The 25,989-nt window shown below is 41.6% G+C and overlaps 1 long non-coding RNA gene across 1 annotated transcript in view; it reads right to left on the bottom strand.

Annotated features, from left to right (window-relative positions):
* Positions 1-4,397: 4,397 nt before the first annotated feature.
* LOC134173179 (uncharacterized) overlaps positions 4,398-25,989 on the bottom strand; it is a 190,594-nt gene continuing 169,002 nt past the window's right edge. Inside the window, exons 2-3 of the long non-coding RNA XR_009968153.1 lie at positions 5,836-5,923; positions 4,398-5,487 (exon numbers count right to left, since the gene is read on the bottom strand). This is a non-coding gene — a long non-coding RNA (uncharacterized LOC134173179). The remainder of the gene's footprint in view (positions 5,488-5,835; positions 5,924-25,989) is intronic.

Genomic DNA, 25,989 nt, shown 5'->3' with positions numbered 1-25,989 from the left:
TTGCACTTGATTATGTAACGAGATACTGTATTTTTATTTTGGGTTAATAAATATGAAAATCCTAAACTGATCTCTCCTTATGGTGTAGAGGCAATCGTTGAATAGGAACGTATAGGATGCCACCTACTGCTTCAAGTGATCAAAGAACCTCTTCCTATTTTCTGATGACCTGTGACTAGATCAGATGCCAAATGTAAAAAGTTCCTAAATAGCTGGGGTTATTTCTTCTGTAGACATATTTCAGCCAAATCTTTTTAATTTTGCCGGTAACTCTGTGAATCAAGACACGTGATGTTCAGAAAAGAATAATACGTTCAAAAAGCTGTGATTTTAAACAACTGTTGATGTTAGAAAAGAAGCACTAAAGGTATTTTTAAAAGAAACCATAGGTCTCGTCCACCGGAAAACGACTTGTTTCTGTTGTTATTAACTTGAAATGTCATCAGAATTTTTAATAAATGCATTTGTAAAAATATTATTTTATAGAAAAGTATTATCGGATATCATTTTTGGAGAGTCAGGAATGAACAAATAAAAATAGTTACAAATGCTGGGTTTCCTTTCATCTGCCCCAAAACGATTGGAATGTTACAAGCGACACCACGTTTGTATTATACGGTAATGACCGATGTATGTATTGAAAAGTTAAGGAGCTTGTTTTGTAATAAATACAATCCTTATCGAGTACAAAGAAAACAAATTCATATGTTAATAAAACAGATGGTGAAAATAAAAGCTTTGCAGAGTTTCCTATTTTCATGGTAGGAAACTGTGCAAAACCAGAATGTTCTGCTTTCCGTTGAGTGAATCAGAATAGTTCATAAACCCACCAAATGCTCATGAGGCCTTTTAAACAAATGCCTCGCTAAAAATATCGAAAGGAAGAAAGCAGGGGAGAAAGCAAGGGAAAAAGGGAGAGAAAGAGAAAGAGAGGAAAAGACAGGCAAGAAAAAAAGGAAGGGAAGAAAGGAAGAGAGAGAGAGAAAGAGAAGGAAGGAAGGAAGGAAGGAAGGAAGGAAGGAAGGAAGGAAGGAAGGAAGGAAGGAAGGAAGGAAGGAAGGAAGGAAGGAAGGAAGGAAGGAAGGAAGGAAGGAAGGAAGGAAGGAAGGAAGGAAGGAAGGAAGGAAGGAAGAAAAGAAAGAAAGAGAAAGAAAGAAAAAAGAAAGAGAAAGAAAGAAAGACAAGAAAGAAAGAAAGAGAAAAGAAGAAAGAAAGAAAGAGAGAGAAAGAAAGAAAAGAAAAAGAAAGAAAGAAAAAAGAGAAAGAAAGAAAGAAAGAAAGAAAGAAAGAAAGAAAGAAAGAAAGAAAGAAAGAGAGAAAGAAAAGAAGGAAGGAAGGAAGGAAAGGGAAAGAAAGAAAGATGTTTGTGCTTATAAGCTCTAACTTAAGGTCTATTAAAATTTTTGCATTCGAGGAAAAAAAAAAAAATAAATACGGCAAGGACGAAGGTGCAGCACACAGATTCACATTTATTCCCCAAGCGTATGCAGCCTCCTCCATATAGACTTGCAATTTGTGGCAAAAAGATATAGATATCCACACTCCCAGTACGTGTGCAACGGGCAGGGGCCGTTGCCACTGGGTCCCTAACGGCAGGGCCGAGCCCCCATCGAAGCCCCCTCCGTATCGCCATCCTTCGAACTGCCTTTTCCTACACACCTGAGGCATCTCGCTGCCTTCCCGATGTGACTTTCCAGTACTCAGTCCGTCAGACCCGTGCTGGCTCCTGGAATTTCTGCTTAACACTTGCTCTCCTATTGCTTTCAATTTAGATTAGGCCATCATAAGTGAATAACAGACACCCACTGCCACGGCAGTATTGATTTTTACTCTCCTGTGATATTAAGACTAATTCGGTCCTGGTTCAACAAGTAAAAAGTCTTCCCAGAAGGAAAATGAAGTGTCCTACAGCACAGGTTTTATGGTTTATGTGCCTACCTCCCCGCCTCCCCTTGTCCCCCCCTTCCCTCTGAAGAGAAATAGATTTGTCGACAGATAATTATTTTAACTCTGACGGACTCGAGCACATAAAGCTTGATTCCGCCGCTGCCGCTCTGTGTTATTCTGGAATTTCCCAAACGATTTTAAATCCCTCCAGTTATTTATGTCTCGCTTTTCAGCCGGCGCTATTTTTTATTTTAAAAAAAGCTCTGTTATATTTACCTACTGATTCGGGGCGAGGGGGGAAGGAAGGGGGGCGGAAGGAGGGGAGAAAGCCTAATTGATTTTAAATTTCCAATTCGCTTGGGAACCCGTTTTCACCTGCCAGACGGGGGTCTGATTATGGATAATTATGTTATTTAAGAGTAGATAAGAGGCTGATAAGAGCATGGAGGCCGCCCCTGCCTGGGACCCGGACCCTTCACCGGCCCCGGGAGCGAAGGACACACATGCGGGGTCGAGCCACTGCGTGGCGGGTCCGGGCTGCAGCAGCAGCAGCCGCCACCATCCCCATCCCGTACACCGCTGCAAACACAATTACGGAGCTGCCGTTAATAATTCATGGGCTGAGATTTGGAAAATTAATAAAATGAATTATAACAAGAGGCTAATTAAAAACTTTAGTAATTGTTGTCAAGGCAGCTTGATGGGAGGCGTGCTGCACGGACAGACACCCCCCCACCCCGCCTTCCCCTTCCTTCCCGCTTTCCCTTCTTCCCCTTCAGCTTTTGGAAAAGTATTTCTTTTTTTCCTCTTTTGTAACTCCTTGGCACCTGAAGGAGGCTCTATTTAGGAGAAAAGCAGTGGGTGGATATATAGGTCAGCCCAGACCTGAAGACAAGTCTCTTCTCATTATGGCAAGATAGAGCGGTGGGCGGTGGGTGGTGTCACGGATGGATGGATGGATGGATGGATGGATGGATGGATGGATGGATGGATGGAATCCAGGGATCAAAAGTTAATATAAATGTCAAATAGAAATCTTTGAAGAAAAGGCTATAGCAAAAAGCGGCGGCTGGCACCAGGGCGGCCCAGCCCCGCTGCCGGGCCGACTAGAAGCAGGCAGCGGCAGGCAGGCGCCCCGTGGGCAGAAGCGCACCTTTTCTGCTTTTGCTCTGGCACAGCCGGTAACAGCGGCAGCCGGTGCTGGGGTCCACGGGGAGCGAAGCGGCAGCACGGTACTCACCGCGGGGCCTCTGGCCTCCCAACGCTAATTTAAGGTGCAAACTCTAAAACGGACTTAACGCCTTGTTTCCGCCGGCAGAAGGGGCCCCGGAGCCCTCTTCTGCTGCAGTGGTGTGGCTTTACTGCAGTGTCACCAGCCAAACCCAGCCTGAAGCTGATGGCCAAGGGGCAGCTGGGCAGGCAAAACCTGCTCCCCAAACTGGTCTCGGGACTTGCGAGGGGTCACAGCCCCTGTGGGAAAGTAGGAGCCTTCGTCTGAACTGCATCTTAACTCCTTCAGCCTGCTTTCCTAAGTATGCTAGAGCACCTCTAACTCTGGGGAGAAGAATTAAACACCTCTTACAGAAAAATAATATATATATATATATATGTATGGGGAAGCGAGGAGGGGGAGTGACTTAAAAAAATTGATATCATAAGACATTAGTCACTCTAAAAACTGAAGTATTTAGCATGCTTTATATAAAAATTAAATAAATAATATAAACGCACACACGTTGTGTGTGTTGGTACGTTGAAGACCAATTGTTTGATTTTTCAATATCGAATCCTAAAAGCCTCAAAATAGCCTCCCTCGGTGTGGACACCAGCCGACCACTCCCGGCTTGCAGAGAATGAAGCATCCGGCTAGGTCCCAGGGCGAAGCCCCAAGGCCGGTTAGGAAGCAGGAGTCCTCCCATACTCGGCGCTGCGGTCGCTCCCGGGGGCGGAGAAGGAGTGCGGGCATCCCTCGCCCAGGTAAAGGGAAGCTACTTAGATGTGTAAGCCCGAGCTAAAATGTGTAAAAACTGTGGTTGTAAAAGCTGTGGGTCTGGGTTTGCTTTTGGGTTGCCGTTTTGGGTTTGTTTTTGTGTTTTTTTTTCCTCTTTCTTTTTCTTCTTCTCTTTCTTTTCTTTTTTTCTTTTTTTTTTCCCTCCGATATTTTTTCTTTCCTCTCTCTTTCTTTTTTTTTTTGTTTTGTTTTCTTTTTTTTTTTTAGTTTATTAAAAAAGGTATTCTTTGACAAGAGGACGGCATGTCAACATTAATGAACCTTTTCACAGGCTACGTAACAAGGCGCCTATATACATAACTTCACCCTCCATGATGGTCATTATGTGGACCAAATTACTACCAAAAGTTTGTTCGGTGACTAATTACAGCTCACTAAACCTCTACCTCTCTTCAGCATAATGTATACAAACTTTTGTACACGCGGATCAGAATAAAACAAAGTGTTGACAGCATCCAGCAGTGGAAATTCACTTACACAAGACTTTTTTTCACTGAAGTGTTGACAATAAACATTTAATGAAGGCAGAGACTTGGATGTCTCCAGACAGTGTCAGAATACTTTAAACAGACCATTAGCATGGCTTCTTCTACTTCAAACAGAGCACACTATACCATAACATTATAAAAATACAAAGTATGAAACAAATAATCTGTTTATACAGATATTTTAAGCTGTTTTCACCAGCTCTGACATCCCCTGTATTTAGTAACAGAAACTTACTCATTTCAGATTACTCGCGCTTAAAAAATGTTAAATACAGTTAATGCAATATTAATCGCCCTTTGGTGATATAAAATGCAATATTTTCAGGCAGCTATCGAGCTTTTCTAGAGGAAGAGCTGATGAAAACAGTCACAGCTGAATAGTGGAGAGAAAAAAAGCTCTGTATTTATTGCTTTTGTTTGGCTTTTGGCTACAGAGACAGGAACATTCTAATGGGGTAAGGACATTTATTTTATCTGCAATCTATTGCTGCTAGAGCAGGAGTGGCAGATGGGGTTTGGTGTTATATTCACAGAGTAATTTAGAGCAAATCCTAATAACTAATAATGATTTATGTTAATTTCAATCACTTATGTGACTTTATTAAAGCACTGCTGTAAGAGGAATGGAAAGCGGGGGGTGGAGGGGAGACTGGGGAGAGGCAAGCTGTGTCTGACTGAAACCAAACCGTATGCTTGAAGGGTTGCTGTGGTGGGGGCTCCAGCGCAATTTCTGACCTGAGGAAGCAGGCACCAGCTACCCCTGGTGCATGGCTTGCTTTTGGAGACTTGGGCATCTCCGGTGCTCATGCCTTAAAAGCAAAGCCCTGTGTAGAAAGCCTGGCAGCCTACGAAGCGAAAAAAACAAGAGAGCAAGAGAAGAGATAGGGTTGCGAGAGAGACTCGTGTTATGCAAAATGCATTGATTGTGTGTGAGGAACCTGCGATGCTGATGTGCTGAGCTCCCGAAAGAACAGAGGAGGCTGCTGACGATATAGCTAGAAAGACCCCAAACGCAGAGGACGTGAAACTTTTGTTCTGGGCTGCTTCAGCGTGGTGGAGGTCTGCAGTGCTCTGCTAACCTCACATTGACTTTACTCCTCACTGCAATTCACAGAATCTTAGAATGGTTTGGGTTGGAAAGGACCTAAAGATCATCTAGTTCCGACCCCTCTGCCACGGGCAGGAACACCTTCCGCTTTTCCCCACGGGCTTTTATATTCTTGCTAGGGAAAAAGTAAAATCTAAAACTTCAGCTATCGCAGTGAGATTTTCGTATTTTCCTCTATCACCTTCAGGTTCATTACCAGCTGATGGTACCGGAGTGCACACACACCAACATATCGCCATGTGGGCACTGAAACGGGAGATGTTTGTAAAGCCGGGAAATCTCAAACCAGCCAGGGCTGCTCTGCATAGGCTCGGTTTGATGTAGGAGCGAGGAGTACTTACAGGATTTTGAAAGGGAGGGTGCTTTTCGCTTCTGGCAATTTACTTTCCCAGCTACCTTTATGCGGTTTTCTGCCTTAAGGCATACAGTCTGAAAGTAAAACATCAAAGCTGCTTATTAACACTATTTTCCTGAAATCAGAAGATAAAGCTACCTGAAACATTTAATCTGGTGTTAGCATTTATTTCCCAACAAAACAACCAGAACAAAGTTCAAAAGAGCTAGGGCAGTTATCTACAGGAGTCTAAAAGGCAAAGTGCAGGGAGTGATTTATGTTTCTGTCAGAACTCTTGAAATGGATTAAATAAACCCTAGGTTTTTCTGCATTCTCAGCCACTATGTTTCGTACTGTAATTTCCCCTTCCAAACTATACGGCTGGGAATAACCATCCCCCTCCCTCCCCGTCCCTCCCGCTGCCAGGTGCGAGTTTCCTAACTTTTGGGTTATTTGCGGAAATCAGTCTTCTCCGTTCTACGATCTGGCACCGTGTTTAAAATTAGACGGTTTCCACACAGGACAATCTTTGTGTTCTCTGTAGTGAAGATTTTATAGAGAGCAACATCTTGTTTTCCTAGATGAAAGCAAAAAAAGACATAAAACAAAACAAGAGGGAGAGAACCTGCGATTTCATGGGGGATGTTGCCACCTCTTCGCTTGAAAGAAGCGCAGGACTTCCAAATCCGCAGCTGTGTGAGCGTCTGCTTTTTGAACTCTCACTGCGGTGGAGACGGGCGCGCTGCGCGCAGGCGGAGCGGCAGCGGGCGGCGGGGGGAGGAGGCCTCCCCCCCCCGGCCGTGCTTCAGCACCGCGGAGAGCTCCGGCGGGGCGGCGCGGGGAGGCGGCCTGCTTGCCTGCCTTGCCTCTCTGTCTCTCTGTCGGGCTGGCTGGCTGGCTGCACAGAAGCCTGTAATATGTTAATGGCCGCGGGGTATGCCCGAGGTACCATCTCAAGCTGCTTCGCACACCATATGTCAGGCCGTTAGCCACATGGATCTATTAATCAAAGGGGGAGAGAGAGGGAAGAGAAGCGGAAGGGGGGGTGGGGGTGGGAGGGGGGTGAGATGTGATCTTTTAATACCCCACACTATTTTTCTGTATACTTCCTCCTTTCATTTTCCTCAGACATAAAGACCCAGAGTACCTCGAACACACAGCCGTAATTCTCTTTTGATCCACACTCTTATACCCTTGTGTAATGTAACCAGCTCGGGTCAGCCGATAGCGAGATTTGAGGGAGAGGAGTGTGTGTGTATTTCACGTTTCCCCTGCAAAGGATTTGGTTTTCGAGTGCTGCTCAACCGCTGTGACAAAGAGGACGTCTGTCCGCCCCTTCAGCCTCCTCCTTGCGGAGGGTGCCTCTAAGGGGAAGGGTTTTTCTAGCGAGCCAAAGATCACCCCCCTGCAGGCAGCCAGACCGCCCTCCCCGCTTTTACCTGTGCCCCGTTACCTACGTCATTTCTTCACGGGGGGCTTGTCCCAGGTGCAGAAACCCGTGAGCTCCACAAAATCGCCGGGCGCATGGGAAGAGGCGGTCTGCGTAGGAAAGCCGTGTAAAAGCCCTCTTGTAGGTGTTTTTTTCATGTAGCCCTCGAACCTCGGACCAGCAGGCCCTCCTCAGCCTCTGCGGTTCAAGTAGATAAAGATGTCCTGATGTACCTAACGCCAAGGCTTAGCGCCAGAGGAAATGCGCAGGCTCCAGGGTCCGGTTTATGCTCTTTGCTTGGGACATGAGGTGCTTTGGGGGGACTTTCTCTCCAGGGGTAGAATGAACATGCTCACAAGGGGATTCTCCTGGACCCTGCTGGCCAGCCCGTAGGTGACACGGCGGGGCACAGCCCGGGCAATCAGCACTCCCAGCACAGTTCCGAGATGGCTGTTGTTTTGCTTTTGCTTTTCTTTCATGATGAATGGGGGTGGGGTGGGGGGCGGGTGGAGAGAATTACAGAGGCTGACCTTTCGCTCAGGCACACGCCACATGAAGTTTTGGAATTCTAGATTTTTATAGAGCGCTAGAACAGCTCATGAAAGTTATTGAGCAGTGGAAGACGGGGGGACAGGACCACGTTGGTATGCCAGGACCCCGAATAGGGTCCCCTCGTGGGGAGAGGGAGGGTGGATAGAGCAGAGCCCCTAGCTGCGCGCACTGGAAATGATTGGAAAACACCCGGAGAAAGGAAAAAGACGTGGGCTAGAGCCGGGACACGGAACACAAGGATTAAGTCTGCTTTTCACAGGTTTACATAAAAAAGGTCAAGATCCTCCAGCTGGTTGGAATTTCCTCTGTTGGTACCCTGCATCACAAAGAGGCGAGTCAGAGGGGAGAAGCGATGGAGACAATTTCTACCACTGCAGACACAAGATAGTAGTAACCTGATTGATTTTGTTCTATGGCACATTGCATAGCTTATGTTGAAGTCAGTCGTTAAGACAGACCTAGTTTCTGACCCCTTTTTCCCTTTCAGTGTCTAGAAAAGTCATGAGTGCATCTGTGCTTAGATCCAAAGCTCCCAGAACCTTTGCTTTAATACAGATTGCATTTAACCTGAAAAAAAGCAAACAAAAAGAAAACAAAACAAACCCCAAACCCCCCAAAAAACACAACAAAAACAAACAAACAAACAAAACAAACAAACAAAAAAGCCTTTCTAGGCAATACTTTACATCAAGACAGAGGTAAATGCACGGGCTGAGTGTCAGTTAATTCTGCATTTCCACCAGACAAGGAAAGGCTCTTATTACTTTTAAATTTTGGTGCACACACCACCCATCATTTTCTTCCTCTATTTAAAAGGTAACCCATATATCTGTCGTTTTAGGTTTCCAAAGACTCGTAACTTAATTCCTTCAGGCTATTCATCAGCACAGTAATTAAACTAGCAAATGGATGTAAATAAAGTGAAATTGGTTTCATGACAGATGAGCCGAAGAGGCCTCTGACATGAAACAAGCCAGGACAATAATTATTTCTGCATAGGGCTATATGAGGAACTCCATCTGGATTTATTAGGTGCTGCAAGTTATTTGCTGGGAGCAGGCAAGACAGGAGGACTCACTTTAATTTGACAGGATTTTTTTCTTCTTCTTTTTTGCATCCTAAGTAGGTTACAGAAATATAAATCTAGGATTAACTTTGGCAATACTCTGAGAAGCCCCTAACCAACACAAAAACTCTGCAGTAAAAATACGCAGTAGGAGAAAGGTTCATTAAACGTTTTCTTCTCAAATGCTAAACAGGAGGGAAAATCTACATTAAACCCCCTGTTCTCGAGCTATCCCCTATTAAAAAATAATCCAGATCACTGTGGAACCCAGTGTCTGCTTCTCTTTTTTACAAATATACATGTGATATAGTGGAGGCAATAGAAAGAAGGCAAATTTGGAGACCTCGGGAATTCTGAAGAGCTTCCCTGAAAGGAAAAAAATAAAATAAAAACAAGAAAAGAAAAGAAATCTAAGAAATCTCAGCAAAATAGTGTCTGGTAAGAGCCCACCGCTCTCACTTGTCTGCCAAGGAAAAGTTTATACCTGCAGAGAAGAAGAGAGCAGAGAATAGGGTTGTGAAAAGGAGGGTATGGATTCTGCAAGGCTGAACTGTAATTGGAGCCATCAGGTCCCGCTTGGAGTGGAAGTAATATACAGAATAAATAAAAAAAGGGCTCTCACAGCAGGTGCAGATTAGTCCCTTTTCCCTGAAAAGATTAGAAACTGACTGCTTTATGCTTAAACGTACTCTCAATTATTTAAGCGCCCCTTCGTGATTAGCAAGTTAAAGTAACGCTCCAAAAGCGCTGAAGAAATGAAGCAAGAATAACACCACTTTCCCACAGCTCACGTCGGCTTTCCAGCACATACCCAGCTCCTGCTGGCCAACAGAGCGCAGGCCGGGGAACTCTCTAGTGTGCATGCACCTGGACGGTGGGCAGTGGGGGAAGGAGAGAGAGAGGGGAGAAAGAGGGAGGGGGGAAGGGCAGCATGAAAAAATCTCGCTGTCGAAATTATGCAGGCTGCAGCCAAACCTGGCTTCACGCGCGGTTGTGGTCTGTGGGCACATTTTCCTGAGGATGCTGGAAACTCAACGTCTCTTTCACTGAAAAAAAAAACAAAACAAAACAAACAAAACACACCACCCCAAAAAAGCCCCCCCCCCCAAAAAAAAAAAAAAAATCAAAAACACCCACAAAACAAAACAAAACCAGAAACCCTACCCAACCAACCAAAATTATAAACCCATACCTTATGCCACTCCCAAATCCCGAACAAAAACCCCAAATAACCCTCTTGGAACGGGCTGAAAATGAATCGATGATGCCTTTGTGGTTTGGTGAAGGTTCACCTCTTTCTGCTATCCCTTCCTCACTGTGTAAGGGACTGTGATAACTGTAAAGCCAGGGAGAGATCCTAAAGGGACTGAAATCCCCTTATGTCTGAGGCTTTCCCTTTTAACACACACCAGACTAATTATTTAAAAGTTCTTGTAAAATTAGAAGACATAGCCCAGTCCTTTAATTAGAATACCCTGTGAATAGGGATAGCATATGGAGGGGAATGTGAAGAAGAGGGTGCCAGGGGCAGATCTAGGAAATCTGTATTCATTTCTGCCTCCTATTTGTTCAGTAATCTCTACCATCATAACTAAATCTTGGAGCACTGATGTAGTTCGAGTTGTTGTTGACTCAACGTCAAAATTCAATCACAGGGGGTTTTGCATCAGCCAGGCTACTTATTTGTCTAATAAATCCGTCATTTTGTAAGAAAAATATTTGAGCAGCCGTACTTGACCTCTTGGTATCCACAAGCCACATTTATTTCTACCAGTTTACAAATGCAAAATGGAGATGATCATCTTAATGCCTCGAGGTGCTGTGTTGATTTCTGATTGGATTTTAGATGGAAATGTCTATTTTAAATACCCTGTGATTAAATTGTACATATAATAGAATTCATGCCTCTCAAATCAAATCCTGATTTGCAAACCCAGGTTTTCTTTTAAAAGAAAGATTATTTAAGCATAAATTGTTTTCTTAAATGACTTGTTAACCCCCCGATGTAAGATTTTATTATAGCCGGGCATCTTTCTCACAGGAAAACTTATTTTGACCCTGGACCATCCGATTCTGACTGAAAAGTGTCGGACGCGGGTGGGATGGAAGTACGTCCGTGTGCCGGGCATTTATTGCCTTTGTTTTCAGGCATAATTCTTTCTCAAAGGGGCCCACGCTGCACAAGTTTAATTGGAATAGGGGAAATCACTTCCACGAGGTTGTTGGGTTGTTGCTGTTTGTTTTTTGTGTTTTTTTTTTTTTTTTTGGGGGGGGGGGGGGGGGGGTGGGGAAGGGTATGGGAAGGAATAAGGCTAGTGTCAGGACAGGTCTGGGAGCTTTCCGTCGGGCGGGGCGGGGGGGCAGCGGCTTTAGCTGCCGACATTGACCCTGGGGAACTGCGGCTCTCGCCCTCCCGCCCACCCGGGGTTGCCCATCCCCGTCCACTCCCTGCTGCTTCCCTCCCCGAGCAGCGTGGATTCCGCCGGGCTTGACGCCGGGGGTGGGGGAGATGTCCGCATCCTCCCCGGCCCGCGGGGAGCTCCGGCGTCAGCTGCTTTCTGGGGACTTGTTTCCTGTAGTACCTCCCCAGCACCTTCCTTCGCTTTTTTTGACTCCTATCTCCAGAGTTTTTCCCTTGCCGGGATCTTTCTGTCTCCATGGAAATACAAAAGGCTGCTGTCAGCCAGGGTGGCTGTCATTATTTCCTCATTAAAGTTCCCCCAGCACCCACTCACACCGGGACCAGTCGGCCGAGCTGCAGCCTCCCGGCTCCGAGGAAGGTTGACCGGCAGTATCCCCTCGCAGCCATCCCCTGTGACCTTCCTAAGGACGTGCTCGACGCAAGGAAGGGGAGGGAGGGAAAAGCAAAATATCTCAGCATATTGAAAATATTAATGTTGGCTTGTAGGAATTAATGTAATGGGCTATAGTTATTAACAACTTATAAAGGCTTAAATCAATATAAATTAATTTAATTATGATTTCTAATTGCATTATGCATGATCAGTTTGAAACACTACATTAAAGATAATTAGAGCAGGGTGCTAGTCACTAATCACTTCCCTAATAGCTTAATGAAAAAGAATGCCGTGTATTACCTGTGGGGTGAACCCATGAAATCATATGAATGCTTATTCTCCAATTAAAAAAAAATGTACACTTTCATACACATTTTAATCACTTTATTGTAAACACGAAATGGATTTGGACTTTATATGTGTCCTTGTTTAAATTTTATTGGTGTTGATGGAAGTGCTGAGGTATTGAGAGTCCATCTATTGACGACCAGAAGAAAGACTAACTTTTATGTAAAAGTATCATGCTGTCCTTAGAAGCTAGTGCCAAGAGGTCACAGTAGATGGAGGTCCTAGTTTAGCATAATGGGCTTAACATTTCCATGACATCATCAAGGAATCTGAAAAGGAGTCTAAGGATAATCAGAGTGGTCATTCAGAGGCAGAGTAAATATTTTATGAGGATATATAGAAGACAGGAAAGAAAGTGGTCAGAAAGGTGAATCTCCACTTCTTCATGCTCTGTGAAGAGGATTTTTCACTTAGTACCAATTTTGATTGAAAACTTTTGCATTGTTAATGTGAAAAAAGGCAGAGCATGACCCTTGGAGAGGTGAATCTCGATTTGGATTTAGCGGCAATCTAAATATATTTGTATTCCTTGTCACCTTTAAGGGTTACAGATTATTCCTCTCTTTATATATTATATCTATATTTATATAATATATATATTATATATATGTTTAATATATATAAATACATCTTTTCTTGGTTCTTCATTCGCCCTACACATTGTCATTTACTCAGGGATCTTTAATAACAAAAGCTCATTTATGGTTAAAATTAAAAGCAATCGACATAAATGAACACCTTGTAAATGGATGGTGTGAGGCAGATTAGTTGAAAAGGCTTTGCCTGTGATTAGCTTTATTTTCGTATCTTTGCCTAATAACTGAAGTAGTGCTTGCAGCATGCACCTTGGTTAAGACTCATTATATAATTCACAGTTCTCAGAGAAGTAGTGTGTAATTAGGGAAATTGAGATTTAAGGAGAACAGTAAAGAACAGCAGCACATAATGCTACATTTGTCACAGCAAGACCTGTTTGAAGAATTTTCCTTCTTTAAAGGCCTGATTGGGACCTAGAAGGTTTGGTACTCCTGAGGATAACATTGTCTGAAGAAAAAGGGAGCGTGAAGGACAGAGCTTAAATGTCACGTAAGGAGCATAGCCCTTTAAGGCTAAGTTATTAGAAACATACAGATTTTAGTAGTGAACTATGGCTGTGGATGACTGTGGGAGGAATGATTCCAGGGATATACAGCTGCTCTTTTTTTTTTTAAAAAGGGCTCCTGTTAAACAGTGCACAGTAGAATAGCTATTTTCCCCCCACCATGTCCTGCAGAAGGGAGGTAGAAACAGGAATAAGCTTACTTTGCATAACAATTCCTAAGTATTCCTAAGTATTCCAGTAAAGTGGGACAAATTGCAGGATGAGCCTGGTCATTTCCTCTGTTGTTCACAGCTTGAAATGATGTGACCTCATACTGCCAAGATCCAGTGACAAGATCTGACAGCAATTCATGCAAAGGTTTTAAAAAGTGCAATTACTCGAACCTCAAACTTGCTGTTTCTCTTAAAAGAAATCCTCTACAGAAGCCCTTCAGGTTCCTGCAAGAAAAGTTCGGGTATATTGGAATAGCAATATATATCTTGAACTAAGAATGGGATATCAACACATCTTAAAATATCCAGGTGACAAATGCCTTACAAATTCCGGTGGAGACACACTCTTGTGGCTCCTGTTTCACTTCAGCTATGGTAGCTTCCAGCTGCTGTGGCTTTCCTGCTATGTTGGTCCATTATCACATCCTGACCTTTGACCTAAATGAAATGATTTCCATTACTATTGTTCAAGCTCTTGTCAGGAGTCCCACAGCATGACTTTTCCATAGCCAAAGAGCTTACAAGAAGAAAAATAGTCCACAGGATTTCATAGATGGGCTCAAGGACTGAAGCCTGTATGTAAACTCATCTTGTGACGCACTAATTTTCTCTTCCATGAATAAAAGTTGCACCAGTCTAAGTTTTTCATCCTGCACTGGTGCATGGGAAGTTTTATCTGCAAACAGGAACAAGTGGGGTATTAGCTAATGCAACTGCTTTTGCAAATATTGATTTTCCCCTTTTTTTAAAGTCTGCACAAAGAAAATCCTTCTTTGTGCAGGGGACCCTTGGTTATAAAAGCCTCACCTATACACTGTTTGAGTGGTTAGACTGAGAACCACATGGAGTCTGTGTTTTCTGCTGTTCTTTCGTATAGCAATTGATTTCAGATAGGACTGTGAACCAAGGATGGTTCATGAGTGCTGTTTATGTGTGCCAGGGAAAGAAAGGAATGAAAAGAGTTACTTGAGACACTGTGACAACTGAAGCATATAGCTTTGTAGCTATGGAACTATCCCATACTCCTCACGCTAAACTAAATTTAGTTGTTAATAAAACAAACAGCATTGTAATTCAAACCCATGTTTCTATTCTTTTTGGGGAACCTTTGAATGATAGACATGTTTGCAATAGTAGAAATTCACCAGAGCCTTAGGATCCATTTTTATAAATTTTTGCCCAAGTGTTTTTGATAAGTATAAAACTGATTTTTCTCCTCACCTAAAATTAAATGGAAGGAAAATTTTAATTCATTTGAATATTTTATTAAAAAAAAAAAGAGTTACATTTGCTGTCCAACATCTTAAGGCTTTCCCTTTTCTGATTGACTGATTTTTTTGCACAAACCACTGACAGCTGGAGGCAAATATGTTAGCAGAAACTTTAACCAAGTCTTGGTTTTTAAAGCTTCAAAACCAAACCTGGCAGTTTTGGTTTTCAGTAATGGAATTAAGCACATTTTGACTGGTGGCTACTTTAGTGGTGTCCTGGGTTCAGCAGTAGCAATCATTTTTCTCCTTCTTAGTAGCTGGTGCAGTGCTGTGGTTTTGACTCTCAGCCTGAGAACCATGCTGATAACACTGGTGTTTTTAGTTGTTGCTCAGTAACGTTTACTTTGACCAAGGACCTTCTGAGTCTCATGCTCTGCCAGGGAGGAGGGGAAGCCAGGAGGAAGCAGAGACAGGACACCTGACCCAAACTAGCCAGAGAGGTATTCCAAACCACAGCATGTCATGCCCAGTATATAAACTGGGAGCAGTTAGCTGGAAGGGTTAGATCACTGCTCGGTTGGGCTGGGTATCGCTTGGCAGGTGATGAGTGGTTGTATTCTCTTCCCTTGTTATTTCCCTTATCATTATTATTATTGGTGGTAGCAGTAGTGATTTGTGTTATACCTTAGTTACTGGACTGTTCTTATCTCGGTTGATGGGAGTTACTTTCGATTCTCCTCCCCATCCCTCTGGGATTCGGGTTGGTGGGGGGAGGAAGAGAGGGGAGTGAGTGAGCGGCTGCATGGCTGACTGGACTTAAACCACGACAGTGGAATGCAGGTAGCATAACTGTGTCTGCCCAAGTCGTTGCCATAACCTAAGTAGTGAGCTGCCATGCTCAGTGCGAACATGTTGGGTTGCAACGATGTATCTTTTTTAAGTTTAAACTGCTCAAAGACTGTGCCACAGTATCGGCTAATTGGACATGGGGTAACGTGATTCTTTGAAAATGCACAGAGTTGTGGAGAGAAGCCTCCTGGTTTCAGGACACTTAAACCACAACAAGAAGTTTTAAAGTAATATGAGTCAAGGGAAGGACTTTTCAGCATCCATGGGAGACTAAAGAGGATGATGCTCTTAGCATGTAATTAAATATTAATAATGGGTAGAGGTTGGACTTATTTTTATTCTCTAAAACATTAATAAGTCTCAGTCTGGCATTGAAGACATTAGTCACATTGCTCTGCCTCTCACCTTTTTAACCCTGTTTGCATGTTTAAGTAAACACATCTTGAGGTCTTTTGTGCCTGTGATTCATGACAAAAACAATCTTTATGTTAAATCAGTGCATGGCTCAGAAGGGGAGCGTATTCTGGTTCAAATTCAACTCATTGCAAACTGATCAAATCATGATAGCCACCAACTATTCTGTCTGTCACCTATTGAATGGCGTATGGTTTGGTTGACCAAAAAAAGGACAAGAATGTGGAGCTTATACTTGCCCACGAAAAAATTGTAGAAACATTAAAAAAATAAATTGGATTAGGAAACAGATGAATATAATGACCTTCCTTACTCTCAATCATATGCTGCCAGCTAAGTGTTTGAGTCTGAAAAATTGCACTAATGAAGCTATTTGAAGGCTTTTGTGGACAACTGCTTCCTCTTTGAAGATTAAATGAATGATGTTGATGTGATTAATCTTAGTACAGGGAGTGATACAGCAGCCAGAAAATACCTTGGTGATTTTCATAATTAAACTGAATCAACATTTCAAAGAAATGCCAGTGTTATCACTTGTATATTAGAATTACATTCATTAGACAGAAGAAACAAATAATTTGAGCAAACAAGATTTTCCTTTTGGTGTACTGAGACTTCTGTCATGTCTCAGAATATCTTACTATAAACCATCATTACTGTTTAATTTCAACCTTGCTTTTTCAGCTACTTGTTTTCTGTTTATTTTTTCTTAACAGTCTTAATGATTCATGGTTACAGGCTTCCTGATTACTGATTTCAGTATTAAATAGATTTTCTCAGTTTTCCAGTTAAAATTGCCTGCCCAGTATAGGGTTTCAAACCATTGTCACTGAAAAAAAATGTGAACAGTTACTGGTTTATATGACAACAGCTTCTGCATAAGACTGAGAACACAAATAGTAGTTCAGAACACAAACAGTATGTCGCAGTAGTCTGTGGAAATATCTGTTTGGGTCAGATTCTGCATGTTTAACTCATTCCCTGAGAGTCTTACAGATTTTGGTAGGAGTCCTCAAAGTAATAGTTTTTAACAGCTGCTCAAGTGACAGAATCTGGATTCACATAATTGAGCAACACTAAGTGGTCTTTAATGATGCATATTTAAAATATTTGAATAATATATGTATACTATTTTGTAACATAAGGAAACCAAAGTATTAAATGTTCCCTGACATACACACGTAGATGAACACCCATATGGAGGTACATACTTGTAGACAGTAAATTTGTCTACCTGCCAGACAGTTCAGGTGAGGTAAAGATAAAGAGCATCACAAAAATACAGTCAGCTGCTTCTTTAATGCAAATGAAAGTGAAGGTGTAAGGTTAATGATTGTTGCATCAAGACAAATTCACAGTATTACTCTTTCTATCACCACTTCAGATTATTTGAAAGGTTTCTCTGTGACTTTTGCTAACCCTGATATTTACAGCGCAGTCCTAGTCATTGCACAATCTTTTCTTTCACACTTGCTTAATAGAAAAAAAGAAATTACTTCTTTATGTAGTGAATAAAAAGCCTAGGTTTTCACCTTGAGGACCTCAATTTTATTTTGTTCCATAATCTGAAGTGAAATGGGCTTGCTGGTCTCTACACAATTTCTAATGGGTAATAATCAACATCACCAAGCAGAAGTGCTGGTTTTCCTCCTTATGCAGTTTAAAAGCAGCACACAGACTTGGAATGCCCACTGATCCTAAGGAAAAGGTTTCTGTGATACTATCTAGATGTTATATAAAGAAAATATCCCCCTCACGTTGTTTGACCTTCAGTTCCTTCACCTAACTTTGTATTTCCACATAGTTTACTCCATTGATCTCAGATTTTCCTTCCTATCCTACCTCTCACTTCTTTATAGAGGGAACATTGTATTTGCTGTCATCCCATATACCCTTTTGTCTATAACTTGTACTGCTCTTCTTTATCCTGTGTTCCTTAGGTTGGGCCCTACCCTGCACAGTGCTTTGCATATGTCTCAGTAAGTGACTATCAGAATAAATGTGATCACCACCACTACTAAGGCATCTACAAGAGGGAGACCCCAAGGTACATGCTGTAATTAATGGTCCAAATGTGGATCCAGTGGTATTCATGTGTTGACTGATTTCGTACGCACATCTGTCATACTGGTTGGCAGCTTCTTATTTATCAGTCAGTACAGAGTGAACCTTGTGCCCAAAGAAAATGGTCAATGAGCTGTACGCTCATCTCACCTACCTTTAACCATAAAGAGACAAATTGCCTAGTCTAAGCTAAGAGTTAGACTCCTGCTATTGTTCATGAATGCAGAGGCAGGCATTTTTGAATGGAGATTTATTTCATCTGAAGACAGCTGACTGTGATAGCTAAGCTGAATAGCTCTCTGGAGGTGCTTATCCTTTCCACTGGCTTTAGCACAGACAGAAAGCCTCAGCTTGGTAACCAGCCTTGGAGAGCTATACATCCTCACCTCATCCTTTGTGGCCCAGGTCTACTGGGCTTTCAGGTATATCCCGAGCTCAGGAATATAGGGAGTGTGTTCATTCAGGGATTTGTTTTGGCTGCGGATGTGTGAATGACTTTATAGTCATTCATGTGAAAGGAACAACAGCAGATTGGTAGGTTGGGCTTGATGCACTAGAGCTGTTTCCTTAGCTACAGCTTGATTTCTTTGACTTGAGTGGGAGGTGAAAGAGGAAAAAAGTTGGATAAAAAGAGGAAGTGTATGGTTTCCCCTGCAGTCCATAGCAAAATGTATTTTGTAAGATTATATCTTTAGCTGTTTTTTTAATTTTTGTTACTTACATCTGCTCTTAAAAATTACTCCAGTGGGAGTCCCTTGTGTTATTTATCTGCTTTTTTAAACAAGTCTGACTTCTCTTTCTGTCTTTCTCACTCCAGAACTTGACTTAAGGGTCCATGAACCCCAGCTGAAGGCCTTGGTAGGGTCAGGGGCCAAATGTTGATCAGTGTGCACACTGTCAATGTCAGGACAGTCACAATTCTGGTTAGTATTGTGCTGTACCATTGGGTCTGAGAGTTAGAGGTGATATCCTGGCATGGATATGTTTAGAAAAGTAAAAGTAGCTGAGATAGCTAGCTGCAATAGGTAGCTCTCACAGAAAGGTAGTGAGGAAGCAAGAACAGCCAGTGGATGGGAAGGCAGTATGACTCTCCAAAATCATACTACATTAGCTACATGGATGTCATAAATTATTTTTTGTGTAGATACAGTTATTCTGGTATCTTCCTTTGAGCCAGAACAATTATGTAGGGTGGGATTCCCTTCAACTGACAATAAGACATTAAAAAAGTAGACATTGAACCTGATCTGGTTGTTCAAGGTGTCTTTGGAGTCAGTGTAAAGAGATAAACATCTCATGGTAATTCAGTCCACCTCTGAACAAGTATCTCATGTAGGATAGATGAATCAGTCCTTGGAGGTACCTAAATAGGTACTCTTCTTCTTTAGAGAGTTACAGCAAGGGAGAATTAATCCTTTCCTTCATGTAAAATATTCATGTAATTGACATAGTCATCTGACCATAAAAAATGCAGGCAGAAGTATATTGTGTAACACATACCATACTCTACACATATGCCAGTACACGTAGATGTGCATTCATATGGCTCCAGCAGCCAGAAGCAGTAGAGGGTCTTGAACAGGTTTGCTTGGGAGAGGAACAATATCAAAACAGCTTCAGTGGAGAAAAGTTAAAGGCAATGTTTACTTCCTCGGTTGGAGAAGATTTCTAGTTTAGTATCCCTGTTAGAAGCTAGGAGACCTACATCTTCAGACTTTAGCAGCAGACAGATTGGAGAGGGTGGAAGTTATAGGTGAACATTTATTAAACCCCAACAGACTGCTGTTGTAAACAAGAATTGTAATGAGTATTGGTTGAATTGTACTATTTGTAAAAAATATTTAATATGTGTGGATAGAAAAGACATTAAGAGTTTTAACAACAAAACCAATAAAAATATCTTCAGAAACAAGCATTTTAAAAAGGAGTTGAAATTTCAGAACAAGAACATGTTTCAACTTATCACAGTATTTATAAACAATGTTCTTAAAAAGAAGGAAAGGAGTAATAAATGATATTTTTTATCTTATTTTGCCCATAGAATTTACATTCATATTAACTGAGAAAGGTACCACATATAAACCTTAACTTTGAAGTATTTATAATATTGCTGTGGTTTATACCCTAGCCAGACAGCTTGTTCAGTCACTCCCAGTGAGTGGTGCCGGGCTGAGAGCAATCAAGGCCCTCCCCCCCCCCACCCCGGGGCTCCCCCTTCCCCGCTCCAGTGAGGGATGGGGAGGAGGATCGAAAGAGTGCAACTCCCACGGGTTGAGACAAGAACAGTCCAGCAACCAATGTACAACACAAATCACCACCTCTCCCAGTTACCCCCCACCCCAGGCATGACGTGCTGTGGTATGGAATACCTCCTCGGCTACCCTGGGTCAGGCGCCCCGCCTCTGCTTCCTCACGGCTTCCCCTCCTCCCTGGCAGAGCATGAGCCTCACAAAGTCCTTGGTCAGGGTAAACATCACTTAGCAACAACCGAAAACATCGGTATCACCAGCACTGTTCCCAGGCTGGAAGTCAAAACACAGCACTGCACCAGCTACCAAGAAGGAGAAACATGACTGCTACTGCTGAACCCAGGACAAATATATAACATAATTTTTTATTTCTAACTATTTTGAAAAGTATAAGGAAATAATATACCCAGAAAGATATTATTTTATAACCAGTTTGTGGTAAAATATTTATAATAGTTGTTTATCCATAATGATGCTGTATATTTAACACAAAGATAAAAGAAAGTACAACATTGTTGGCTTAAGGTGAAACTATGTGTTTTTATGGTTTACTTTTCAGTATTAATACTTAATGAGTGTACAGATGATTTTGTTTCCCTTTTTAAAGAGCTTTCTAGGATAGTTATATTTTAAAATGACTAAAGAACTAGATTTTAAATGTTTAGCTGCAAAATCATTTTTGATGAAATACAGATGGCTTTATTTTTTGTTGTAAGAATGATCCTTCCTCAGTCACTCTAAGTGGTCCTGCTAAAATTTCTCTACTCCAGGTCTTCAAATACCTCTCACAAGCAGTGATGTGGAAGTCTCAGACAAAATAATGACAGGTGATTCTGTCATCGGATTAGGAGACTCAAAGAGCTTGGTTACTTTTCCTACAGAGGTTCCAAGCAACACTGGAAAAGTGGTAGGGCAACCAAGATATCTACGTTGTGTGTTGGATTGGCAGATACAAAACAGAACGTATATACCTGTTTTACCAAATTACACCTGATACTAGGCATGGTATCTTGTGATATCTGGAATGGTACTAGACACTGTATTTAGGAAAAGGAGTCCCTTACTGATCTATTTTAGACATTGATGACTTGCACATTTGATTTGTCAATGACAAAATAAATCTACAGTGACTGGCCTAGTCATGGGCATTTAAGCTGTAGAACTAAAGTTAGGCGAGCTGAATTTTACCTTTGAGACCCAATACCAAAACCTAACTAAATTAAGATTTAGGATCATAAACTGATAGATCTCCAGCTCCAAAACCAACAGTGTATTGATGCTATATCATCTAAACAGGGGGGCTCATTGGTTTACAAGTGCCAAGTACGCCTGTTAAAACACAATTGGAGTTGATCCCAGTGTTTTCTCTAAGAAAGCCTTATCATGAGAATAATTGTTCAAGATTTGGGTTCAGTACCTGTTGCAGCTTAAAGGATGAACCTCATCTGTTGACTTGTCTTCAAGTGCTATCCTCAAACACTTTGTCTAATATGAGGGCTCTTGAATACGACACAGATCCAAAGAAACACCCATGTCTCATGTAGAGATCATATCCATCGTCAAAATTCACTTAGACAACTACCTTACAGGTATACACATACATACAGACCCCTAAATTTACATTTCTTCAGTCTGGTGTTGAATATTTTACTCAAGGTTTCATTCAGTTGTCCATGCATAAGCCCCTCATTCTATTTCAGACACTTTAGATTTGTCTGTCTGTGGAGCTGGCAGACAGGAGACAGGATCTGAGACCTTCATTGCTCCGAAGTGTCAGCTAAAGGGCAGCTGGAAGGCCACCCTTCAGTATCTCATACAGCTTTAGGTGCTTGTGTATGGGCAACTAGATTAAGCTCCTAACGTCAATGCCTTCAGAGGGAGGCAGTGATAAAACTATATTCTGTGGCTAATGTTATATAACAACTATCTTTATGTGAGTCTGCTCCCAGCAGGTAAACCCTGTCAGCTGCTTTTTGGTGCCTATCTCTCTCCACTAATCAATTAGGAAGCCTAAGCACCCAATTTAAGCAGGCTGTGACTGCCTAATTAATGTCCTTAATTTTCCTAACTACTAAAAGGAAATTAGTAGATGATATACTTCCTTGAGTCTGTGCCCAAGCAGCCAGTGTTTCATAATTAAAATTATCCAAGAGTCTAAAATCTGCTTCTGGACAATCTGATAATTGCTTAAATCCTGATCTGCTAGATGTGTAATACATGCCTTTGCAATCTTTGGATTTTAAGTTATTTTCCCAACACTTTTATTGTATATGCAATATGATAGGAATAGGTTTAACTCCTGATATACCTTGCAGAGTTCTGTGGCTCCGTAGATGAATGGGGGATGCCAAGTCCTTCAGGATTTGTTGCATAAAAGTAGAATGCAGCATATGCTTTAAGTTAAGTCTGAACTTGTTTTCATTTAAAACAGAAAATTCTGATTCAATTAATTCTATTTTGTTAGGGATTTGAAACTGCATCTCTTACCAAAATGTTCTAAGGATCAGCCTAGTAGATTTTTCTGGGGTTGGCTGCTCACAGCCTCTCCTTGCAAGATGTGATGTTCCACTTCACAGAGAGTGATTAAATATTCATTAAGCTAGTGAAAGAACAAGCTTCTCAGAAGACAGAAAGAGTTTGGTACTTAAGGCAGTCACCTGGGAAAAAAGGAGATCTGGATTCCAGTCACTGTTGTAATGATTACCTAGGATTAAATACATACACTGGTTCACGAACTGGAACCCAGCTTCTTCTTTACTGGGGGGGGGAGGGTTGTTGACTACCAAGTACTTCTCACTTTCTGTCTGTTTCAGTGATTACTTAATTATCCAGGAAAGCTCTGGCTGGGGAGAATGAGCACTCCTCTGGGAGGTGGGAGATTGTAGTTCCATGTGGTAAAGAAAACCAGATGTGCATTTCACAGAACCTTTATTATTCAAAAGCTACAAAAGGAAACCCCTTTCATTAGGAAGGGGTTGTAATTCAGGGCTTTAGAAACATGAATCTCACCCAGAAGAAGAGATCTCCTTTAATTCAAGAATAAGTTGCAGGATAAGGAGAATGTTTAAGTCATATGCTTAATTTCAACATTTCCTGAAGTGCTTCCTTGCTCAGCATGTCTTTGTGGATTCTACCTTTCCTGTACAATTTATAAGGAAACAGAACTAACACAGGACTGCAGATGCTACTTCAAAAGTACACCTTTTGGGTAGATGTTGTGACATTTAACTAAAATGCCTTTCAGATCTGTCCTTTCAGGTAAAATTCTCAAAGACGTTTTGTGTTGCTTCCACAACTCCTCTTGAGTCCAGGGTAGATTTTTACCTTGGATTTAAGAAAAGGCTGAGCTACACCTGAGGAGATGTCTTTTATAACCCACTTTCCCACGCAGATTCAAAAGGAAAAAATATTAGAGCATATATTCTGTTAAATAAATCTCTCCAAGAGCATTTCTGGTACAAAGCTGCGGGATTTATTTATTTAATTTTTACATATATATACATAGGCATATATATAAATTATATATATATAAAAATATATATATTTAACGTGTATGCTTCTATGCTGCAAATACAAAATTATGGACATTAATGCAAATAATTTGAACTGGTATGCCTCATGGAGATGTGTGGCTCTGATTCAGCAGTGGATGATCTAGGAATTTTCAGAGATTTTCTACATGGGGTGAATCAGAGCATATGTGATCAGTTAAGTCGATGAACTTGCTGATGCAGGACCTGAATTACCTGTATCTGCTGAAAAAATGAGCTGCTGGATGTCGAAAACCTCTGGCATTAGTCAGTGAGAGGAAGAAAAGCAAAGTAAATGCTGACTTGCTTACAGAACACATTGAAAAAGAATCTTAAAAGACCATTCAGAAATATCTCTTCAAATGTCTATATGGAATATAGACATTGAACAATATGGGCTAGAACTGGAAAGAACTTTTACTTGGATAGATGAATAGTTTTTCTTGCCTCAGAAAGAAGATGGAAATAGTGGTTCAAGAAAAAGAAGGAACTAGATTTATTTTTGCATATTTTTTCATTTCTTTCTTTGTTTCATTATTTCTCTTTCGTTTTGCCTTCCTTCCTTCCTTCCTTCCTTCCTTCCTTCCTTCCTTCCTTCCTTCCTTCCTTCCTTCCTTCCTTCCTTCCTTCCTTCCTTCCTTCCTTCCTTCCTTCCTTCCTTCCTTCCTTCCTTCCTTCCTTCCTTCCTTCCTTCCTTCCTTCCTTCCTTCCTTCCTTCCTTCCTTCCTTCCTTCCTTCCTTCCTTCCTTCCTTCCTTCCTTCCTTCCTTTCTTCCCTCTCTTTTTCTTTCTTTCTCTCTCTTTCTTTCTCTTTCTCTCTTTCTCTCTCTCTCTATTTCTCTCTTTCTCTCTCTCTTTCTTTCTCTCTTTCTCTCTCTTTCTCTTTCTTTCTTTCTCTCTCTCTTTTTCTCCTTCCTTCCTACTGTTAGTTCTTTACTGTTGCCTATTCTCTTTGATTCTTTCCTTATTTCCCTTCTTCTCTCTTCCTTTCCATACTATTTTCACTCTATCCAACCCCAGCCATTCTGGACTCACTTGCATAAAACCATCATAAAAATCATCCTTAAATGAGGGATTTAGCTATAAACTCATCCACAGCTACTTCTTATGTTCTGGTAGTGCAAAATGTTTCCCTAGAAAGCCATGATAAGAAAGGTAGGATTCTCTGTCTCTGAAAACACGGTCTTTGAACTTTTCAGCCAGAGGAAGTTTTCTGTTGCCTATCACTTATGAAAAACATGTTGGCTTTGTTCATTTTTGTTCTCATTCACTGAAGTTCAAGAACCTAAAAGAAATATCTAGGCCTTGATCCTTGAATATAGTAAAAGCACAAAGGAGAAAGAGAGTGAACTAGAAAGGAAAACTATTAATCTATGGTGAGCTACTGTGTGCTCTTCCAGGCTGAAAGAGAGCAAAATTAAGGATGAGATGGGGATAGGATGGGGCAAGAGATACAGAAATTGTCCTTGAAATCTCTGTACTTCTCTGCTTCTAATGACCTTTTTGACTTCAACATGTCAGCACCTTTCAGAAGTACCTGCCTTTCTGAAAAATAAAAGCATAGAAGACATTTGAAATAATTCAAAATTTAGCCATGTTAAGAAAAAGAGAGAAGTGAAGAAATGAGAAAACAGCAAGCAAGCTGATTCCTTGGTGTGGGTCAGGAGCCCTGAAGCAGACAGCTCACACTTGAGGGGGTAGCTGGCAATTTTTTGGCTGGCTTTCTTCTCCTGCTCTGGCATCTGAGATTCATGTTCCAATTAACCACTAAAGTGAGAACTACTCAGGGTTGCTGCTAGGTCACATTTTAATTAAAATTCTGAAGATTCTTGGAACACACGGGGAAGCTCATAGAAGAATTTTGCTTGTAACTATTTTACTATTGTCCTCATTGTTCTTTCCTCCCTAAACCTTCTTCCTCCAATTAAGCAATCAAAGACAAGTCTCCAACCTGGCAATGCAAAGCCTGGTCTACACCACATGATATGCTGCTGTTCATTTTAAAGAAGTGACTCTAAAGTAATTTATGAATGCCAGAGTGCTCCTGAATGTGTGTGGCCAAGGCAATTTTATGGAAGGAAAATACACCAAGAGCTTTAAAACACAAGAGATACCATTTTTACTTCTGCATTTCTGTTTCAGTTTTTGGTAGTCACACTACCCGGAATATTCTTTCCAGATCTGAAAGGTGTGGCTCCATATGAGGCAGAAGTACCAAAAAAGGAGCTACTGATCCTCTGCAGTGTCAGTAGGACAGACAGTCAATAAAGACCCTTGAGTGTTAGCAGGCTAGGTACGGTGTCCTGCTCTGGCATGAAGAGTAGCCAAAGAAAGATAA

The sequence above is a fragment of the Pezoporus occidentalis genome, unplaced genomic scaffold (assembly GCF_034315485.1).
Source record: "Pezoporus occidentalis ecotype Australia unplaced genomic scaffold, CSIRO_AGI_Poc_V1 ctg5, whole genome shotgun sequence".
NCBI lineage: Eukaryota > Metazoa > Chordata > Aves > Psittaciformes > Psittacidae > Pezoporus > Pezoporus occidentalis.
Note: the sequence above shows the minus strand (reverse complement) of the source record. Positions and strands in the feature narration are given on the sequence as shown.